General features: G+C 40.1%; 1 protein-coding gene across 11 annotated transcripts in view; it reads left to right on the top strand.

The window, feature by feature from the left end:
- The first annotated feature begins 3,568 nt into the window (after positions 1-3,568).
- The window catches only part of ZMYM1 (zinc finger MYM-type containing 1), a 37,696-nt gene continuing 35,264 nt past the window's right edge, over positions 3,569-6,000 (top strand). For 2 of the 11 annotated variants that reach the window (XM_082362668.1, XM_082362667.1), the window contains exon 1: positions 3,571-3,663. The gene's annotated coding sequence lies outside the window, so the exon portion shown is untranslated. Of the gene's footprint in view, positions 3,664-4,307; positions 4,350-6,000 lie in introns of all 11 variants that reach the window. The other 9 variants (XM_082362670.1, XM_082362671.1, XM_082362674.1 and 6 more) reach the window with 9 other exon arrangements.

The raw sequence follows: 6,000 nt of genomic DNA, 5'->3' as shown, positions 1-6,000 counted from the left end.
AAGACTCACACAGAGAGTTTCGTCTGAGTTTGTTTGTGTGATAACCAGCAAATAAAATCCAAAATATATTTCAAGTAATTGTCCTGAGACACATAATTAAGGTGCTTTTTAAAAAAATTTTTTTTAGCATAAAGAACTTTGGGGAGGGAGAACGGCTCTTCAAGGAGACAAACAGAATTGACACATTCTTACTCTCCCTGTGGCACATTGTTCCACTTATTGCCAGTTAGCTACGAACTCACAAGCTGGTGAAATCTCACACTACTGTTTTGCATCATTCTTTGACTCTTGATTTTCTTTCCCAACAAATTTATGAGGATTTTTTTCCCCATTATAAAAGTGATACAAGGTTATGGTTGGGGTGGTGGGGGGAGATAAATAAATAAATAAATATTTTAAGTTGTAAGGGAAAAAGAAATCTACCCTCAGTCTCATTGTCTCAAAGACAACAATTCTTTACATTTAGCGTATTTTCCCTTATCTTCTTTCCGTGAGTTATTTTTGAAAATGTATTTGAAATCATGCTACTTATGCTGTCCTCCGTTCCAACTGTCCTCACTGTGTGGTAACCATGTGCTTCAAATAGGACTGATACTACCACTCAATTCCAAGGGTTGTCCCTGATTGGTATAATTCAGTAACAGTATCCTAGACTCCTTACCACACTAATTGGTTCAAAATCAGCACAAGATCCCAGATAGGCCAGCTGGTTGTGAATGAGAAAGTATACTCCATGGTAATGAGCTTGCTACCATGAAGGAGGCCAGCTTGAAAATAAAGTCAATCAAAGAAGGGAGAGCTATCAGCTTGGTGCTTTGTGACCACATAGAGGGGTGGGATAGGGAGGGTGGGAGGGAGACACAAGAGGGAGGGGATATGGGGATACATGTATATGTATAGTTGATTCACTTTGTTACACAGCAGAAACTAACACAACAATGTAAAGCAATTATACTTCAGTAAAGATGTTTAAAATTTTTTTTAAAAGGCAGGTCTTCATTATGTAATACACCTGAAACTAACATACGTAACTCAACTGTATTTCAACTTAAAAAAAGAAAGAGGGTAGAGCTGAGAGAATTACAGAAAAATACAACCTAGTCCAGACAAGTATTGAGTTTATCCTCTTTCTATACTGTTCAATTTTATGACTCAATGCATTGCCTTTATTGTTTAAACCCGTTAAAGTTGAGTTATATAATACTTGCAAACAAGCACGCTAAATGGATATACTACCCAAATGGGATAATCAAATGAAGCAATTTTAGCACTAGACTTTAAAAAAATAAATGAAGCCTATTTTGGGGGGGGCATAGAATACAAAGAATAAAGTTGTGGTATTAATTCCCATTCTTTCTGAACTCCTACTCTTGGGCCAAAAGCAGGATACTCTTAATATCTAGGTGTTTTCCTAAGGGTATGAATGTCATTGATTATGGATGAAATCCTGAGGGCTTTTCTTGGACTATGGCTTGACTCCTACTGGGCTTCTCTCTTTAGATACTTATTTAAAAGAGGTAAGTCAAGGAAACAAGTTGGGTTCCCATGCTTCATCCAAAAGTAACAGGTATGAATTTTAGGGCATATGCAGGTATGGAGGAAATAACTTACTTATTTTCTCATAATCAGCTTAAATCTAAATCTGAGACCTCATGCTTCTACACTGGCAGAAAATTTAATCTCAGTCATTATTGGTGTTCCCAAGAAGAATGCCACCAGAGGTATGTATAGGTCTCATGGTGGGTCTTACTCGCCACCAAAGCACCATGGAATCTCTGCAGCTATTAGCTCAGTAGTCCAGACTGGTTACATCAGAGATGACCATTGTCCCAGTCTGCAGGTTCTCATCAGGACCAGGGGCTTGATCATGAGTATCTTCGGCAAGGATGTAACTCCTTATTCTCAGGGTCCAGCACTCTCCCCATAATGCGGTTGAAGAACATGTTGCAGGTCCCCTAAAATCACAGAACTATAGACCTTCATCCTCTTCCTGTACTTCTGAAATCTTTTCTTCCTTGGTTTCTTCTAAGGCACGTCTCTGCCTCCTGTCTCCCCAAACAACTCTCTCTCTCTCTCTCTCTCTCCCTCCCTCCCTGGATACTTTCATACTCTTTTCAGTCAGATTTAATTTTTACAAAACACGAGACCAGCTCTTGACTTCCAACAGCTTCTGCTTTTGGTCCTCCTAAAATCCCTGAGATAATGATGCAAGGCAGGAAAAGTGTACAACAAATAACACAAATTAATATCTCAAAAATTAGATAACTGTCCCATGAACAAGCAGTTTGCACACCCGATGGAAGTCCTCACCCAGAACCAGGATTCAATTTTTTTTATAGTGTTTTTTTTTAGTTTTCCTCAGTCCTGTTATCAGAAGCAGGGGTATGCACTCACTGCTCCAGTTCTCTTAAAGTTGCTACACAGAAGGTAAGGCTTATCTCATGGATATTTTTTACTGGTAAGAGTCATTCATTAGAAACAGGAGCCTATGCATCTTATAGCCTCAACTGCTTTATCTTGCTGAGTGAGACAAACTTTATGAACCTAGAAAGTAAAACACATTTATTGTTAGGAATTGCTCATGAGTACGTTTATTAAAAGGCAAGATTTTGTGGACTTCCCTGGTGGCACAGTGGTTAAGAATCCGCCTGCCAATGCAGGGGACAGGGGTCCCGTCCCTGGTCTGGGAGGATCCCACATGCCACGGAACAACTAAGCCCATGCACCACAACTACTGAGCCTGCGCTCTAGAGCCCGCAAGCCACAACTACTGAAGCCCGTACTCCATAACTACTGAAGCCTATGCGCCTAGAGCCCGTGCTCCGCAACAAGAGAAGCCACCACAACGAGAAGCCCGCGAGTAGCCCCTGCTCTCCGCAACTAGAGAAAGCCGATGTGCAGCAATGAAGACCCAACGCAGCCAAAAATAATAAATAAATAAATAAATAAATAAATTTATTTATTTATTTATTTTAAAAAAGACAGGACTTTGTGCTGCAAGTGACAGAAAACCAAGTCAACATAGGTTAAGTACAAAAGAAAACCTAATGGCTCACATAATTTGAAAGTTCAAGAGTTGGACATCTGGGACATCCCTGGTGGCGCAGTGGTTAAGAATCCGCCTGCCAACGCAAGGGACAGGGGTTCGAGCCCTGGTCCGGAAGATCCCACATGCCTCGGAGCAACTTAGCCCGTGCGCACAACTACTGACCCTGCACTCTAGAGCCCCCCAAGCCACAACTACTGAAGCCCGTGCTCCCCAACAAAGAGAAGCCACCACAATGAGAAGCCTGCTCGCTGCAGCTAGAGATATACTGTGCGCAGCAACGAAGACCCAACACAGCCAAAAACACAGTAAATTAAAAAATTTACTTTCAAAAATAAAAAAAGAAATGTCCAAATCTGGCTGCCACCTATAATAGATAGGGCTTCAGGGCTAAACTCCTAGTCCCTAGTCAGGGACCTAAACAGCCCCATCACCCACCCCCAAGGTTGCCTTTTCCTATTGACGGAAAAGTGGCCCAGCGCCTGGGTGGGCGGGGCGGATGCACTGCGCATGCTCGGCCGCAGAGCACGACGGGGAAGGGGTGGGGCCTGCGCGACCGTTTCCCGTTGAAGTTCTTTTGAGAAACGTAGCGCGGCGACCGTCGGTGAGAGAAATTAGTAAGCCTCCTTAAGCGCTTGTAGTGTCGGTCTTTATTTCTGTGCTTTACCAGAGACGGGCGGAGAGTTTGGCCAGTCGGAGGAAAGATGAAGTGTTTGGGAGGGTCGGGGTTCTAGGGACTCAGCCCTGCGTGCGGATGCCGCCATGTGGGGGCCGGGAATTCAGCGTCAGGCCCCTGGATTATGTTTGTCGTCTCCTTTAACCTAGTCCGCAGAGAGTCGGGGCGTTTTGCGCCCCCCCCCGCACCCCCCCCCCCAGCTTCCTGCGTTTCTCGCCGCCGACTCTGCTCCTGCGCCGTAACTGCGTTCAGCCTTCGGTCTTTCTCCGTGGCCTCCGTTTCTAAAACATTATTTTGATCACACCTGTGGCTCTCCCTCGTTAAGCAGTGATTTTTTTTCAAACTGAAAAAAATATCATGGAACTCCTTTTGCAAATAGAGTTGTACATGGCATCTTAAATAAAAGATATTTTTTAATTATTATAAATGGCTCGTCATGAAATGGGATTTGAAATTTTGATTAGATGAAGGTGCAATCTTTGTCATTTTATGTTAGTATTTAGTTTTTGTGTACAAGATTGAATTGAAAGTATCTTGGTTGCATGGACTAATGTTTACAAACGGTGACTTTTTTAACTTTCTCAGGTTGCAATCTCATACTTTTCAATTAAACTGACTGGAAAGTAGGTAAGTGGAGAATTTTCTCTTTAAGAGTTGAATCACTGATAATATCTGACGATAGCTTGTATTCCTCATCACAAATATATAAGACAAGAAGCCCCCGAAATTTATAACAAAAACTACATTTAGTCCTAACACTTTGCGCATTTAACTCTTAGGTTGAGGCAAGAGTATTAGTTAAAGGAGTAGATGCCCTTGCTAAAACAGTAAATTCACTTCTAGGATTTTCTGTGAGTGGACATATACAGTTCAGAACCCAAAAAGTATAGGTTCAAAGCTGTAAACTTCCTCATCAATGACACAGCTACAAGGCATTGAATTATATTCACCCTGATGGCAGGAAAAGCTATTTTCTGAAGGTCTCTGTTAATCTAGCACAAATTAATGCTTTGGAGGTCACCAAAATACTTCACATTTGGTATGTAACACGCTTAAGTGTATCTCATAATTTTATTAGTTTTTTTAAGTAAATTTTTACTTAAAAGAAATATGAAGTGTTTGCTGAACCCCAAAAGCTACTGATGTACAAGACTTAAGTTCAAGGTCTTTGGTATTTAAGGACTTTCCGGATATGAACCACATCTGCTTTTCCAACTTCATTTCCTTCCACTAACACTCTTGCATTTTATCTTCATCAATAACTCCACTTCTTATAGTTCCCATATGTTTGTGTTTTTCCACATACTGTCCCTGTATCTGGAATATCCCCCATCATTGCTTTATAGACATCTACTTGAAAACCTAGCTTAAATTTAACCTTCTAAGACTTCTTTGACCATCTTCTCTTACCTCATTTCTGCTTTGTACCTCATATATGCTTACATTGTGCTAGGCAGAGTGTTATGAGAGTCTGCACATGGTAATTATCTCTATAACCCCAGTACCTATGCACTTCATCAGTAGTGGCTCCCCATTGCCTACAGAACTGAAAATGGACATTTTAGTTTGGTTTGAGAAGCATTTAGCCTTCTGCCTCCAGTCTTCCTATCATTCCAGTAAAAGAGCTTGCAGAACTCAACAAATAATACAAATCTTTGGAAAGTGTAATGCGTAAAGAAGTAGCTGTAATGCAAAGAAATAAGAGTATACCTGCTTCTGGACTTCTATATTACTCATTTTATTTTTGCTTGTGTCCATACCATACCATCTTAACTACTGTAGCTTTTTAGTAAGTCCTCAAATTTTTTTCTTTTTTGAGATTGTAGTGCCTATTCGAGGTCATGTATACATTTTATGTACATTATGATCATCTTGCAGGTTCAACAAAAACTGCTGGGATTTTGATCTGTAGCTCAGTTTGGGGAAAACTGACTTAATATTGAGTCAGTCGCTGTCTGTCTCCATTTATTTAGATCTTACTGTATTTCACTCAGCATTGTTTTGTTTTCAGTCCAGAGATCTTGACGTATTTCATTAGATTTATTCCAATATTTGATGTTTTATGACACTATAGAAAATAGTTATTCTAAATTTTTTAATATCTAATTGTTCTACTACAAAGAAATATAATTGATTTTTTTTTAATATTGACCTTGCTAAATTTACTTAATAATTTCAGTAGTTATTTGGAAATCCTTTTGGATTTTCTATGTACACAACATGTCATCTATAAGTAATGACGATTTTAGATTTTTTTTCTTGTATTATTAACCTGGCT

The sequence above is a fragment of the Balaenoptera borealis genome (genome assembly GCF_965194805.1).
Source record: "Balaenoptera borealis genome assembly, chromosome: 1".
NCBI classification, from domain to species: Eukaryota; Metazoa; Chordata; class Mammalia; order Artiodactyla; family Balaenopteridae; genus Balaenoptera; species Balaenoptera borealis.
This window is presented reverse-complemented; position numbering and strand designations above follow the sequence as displayed.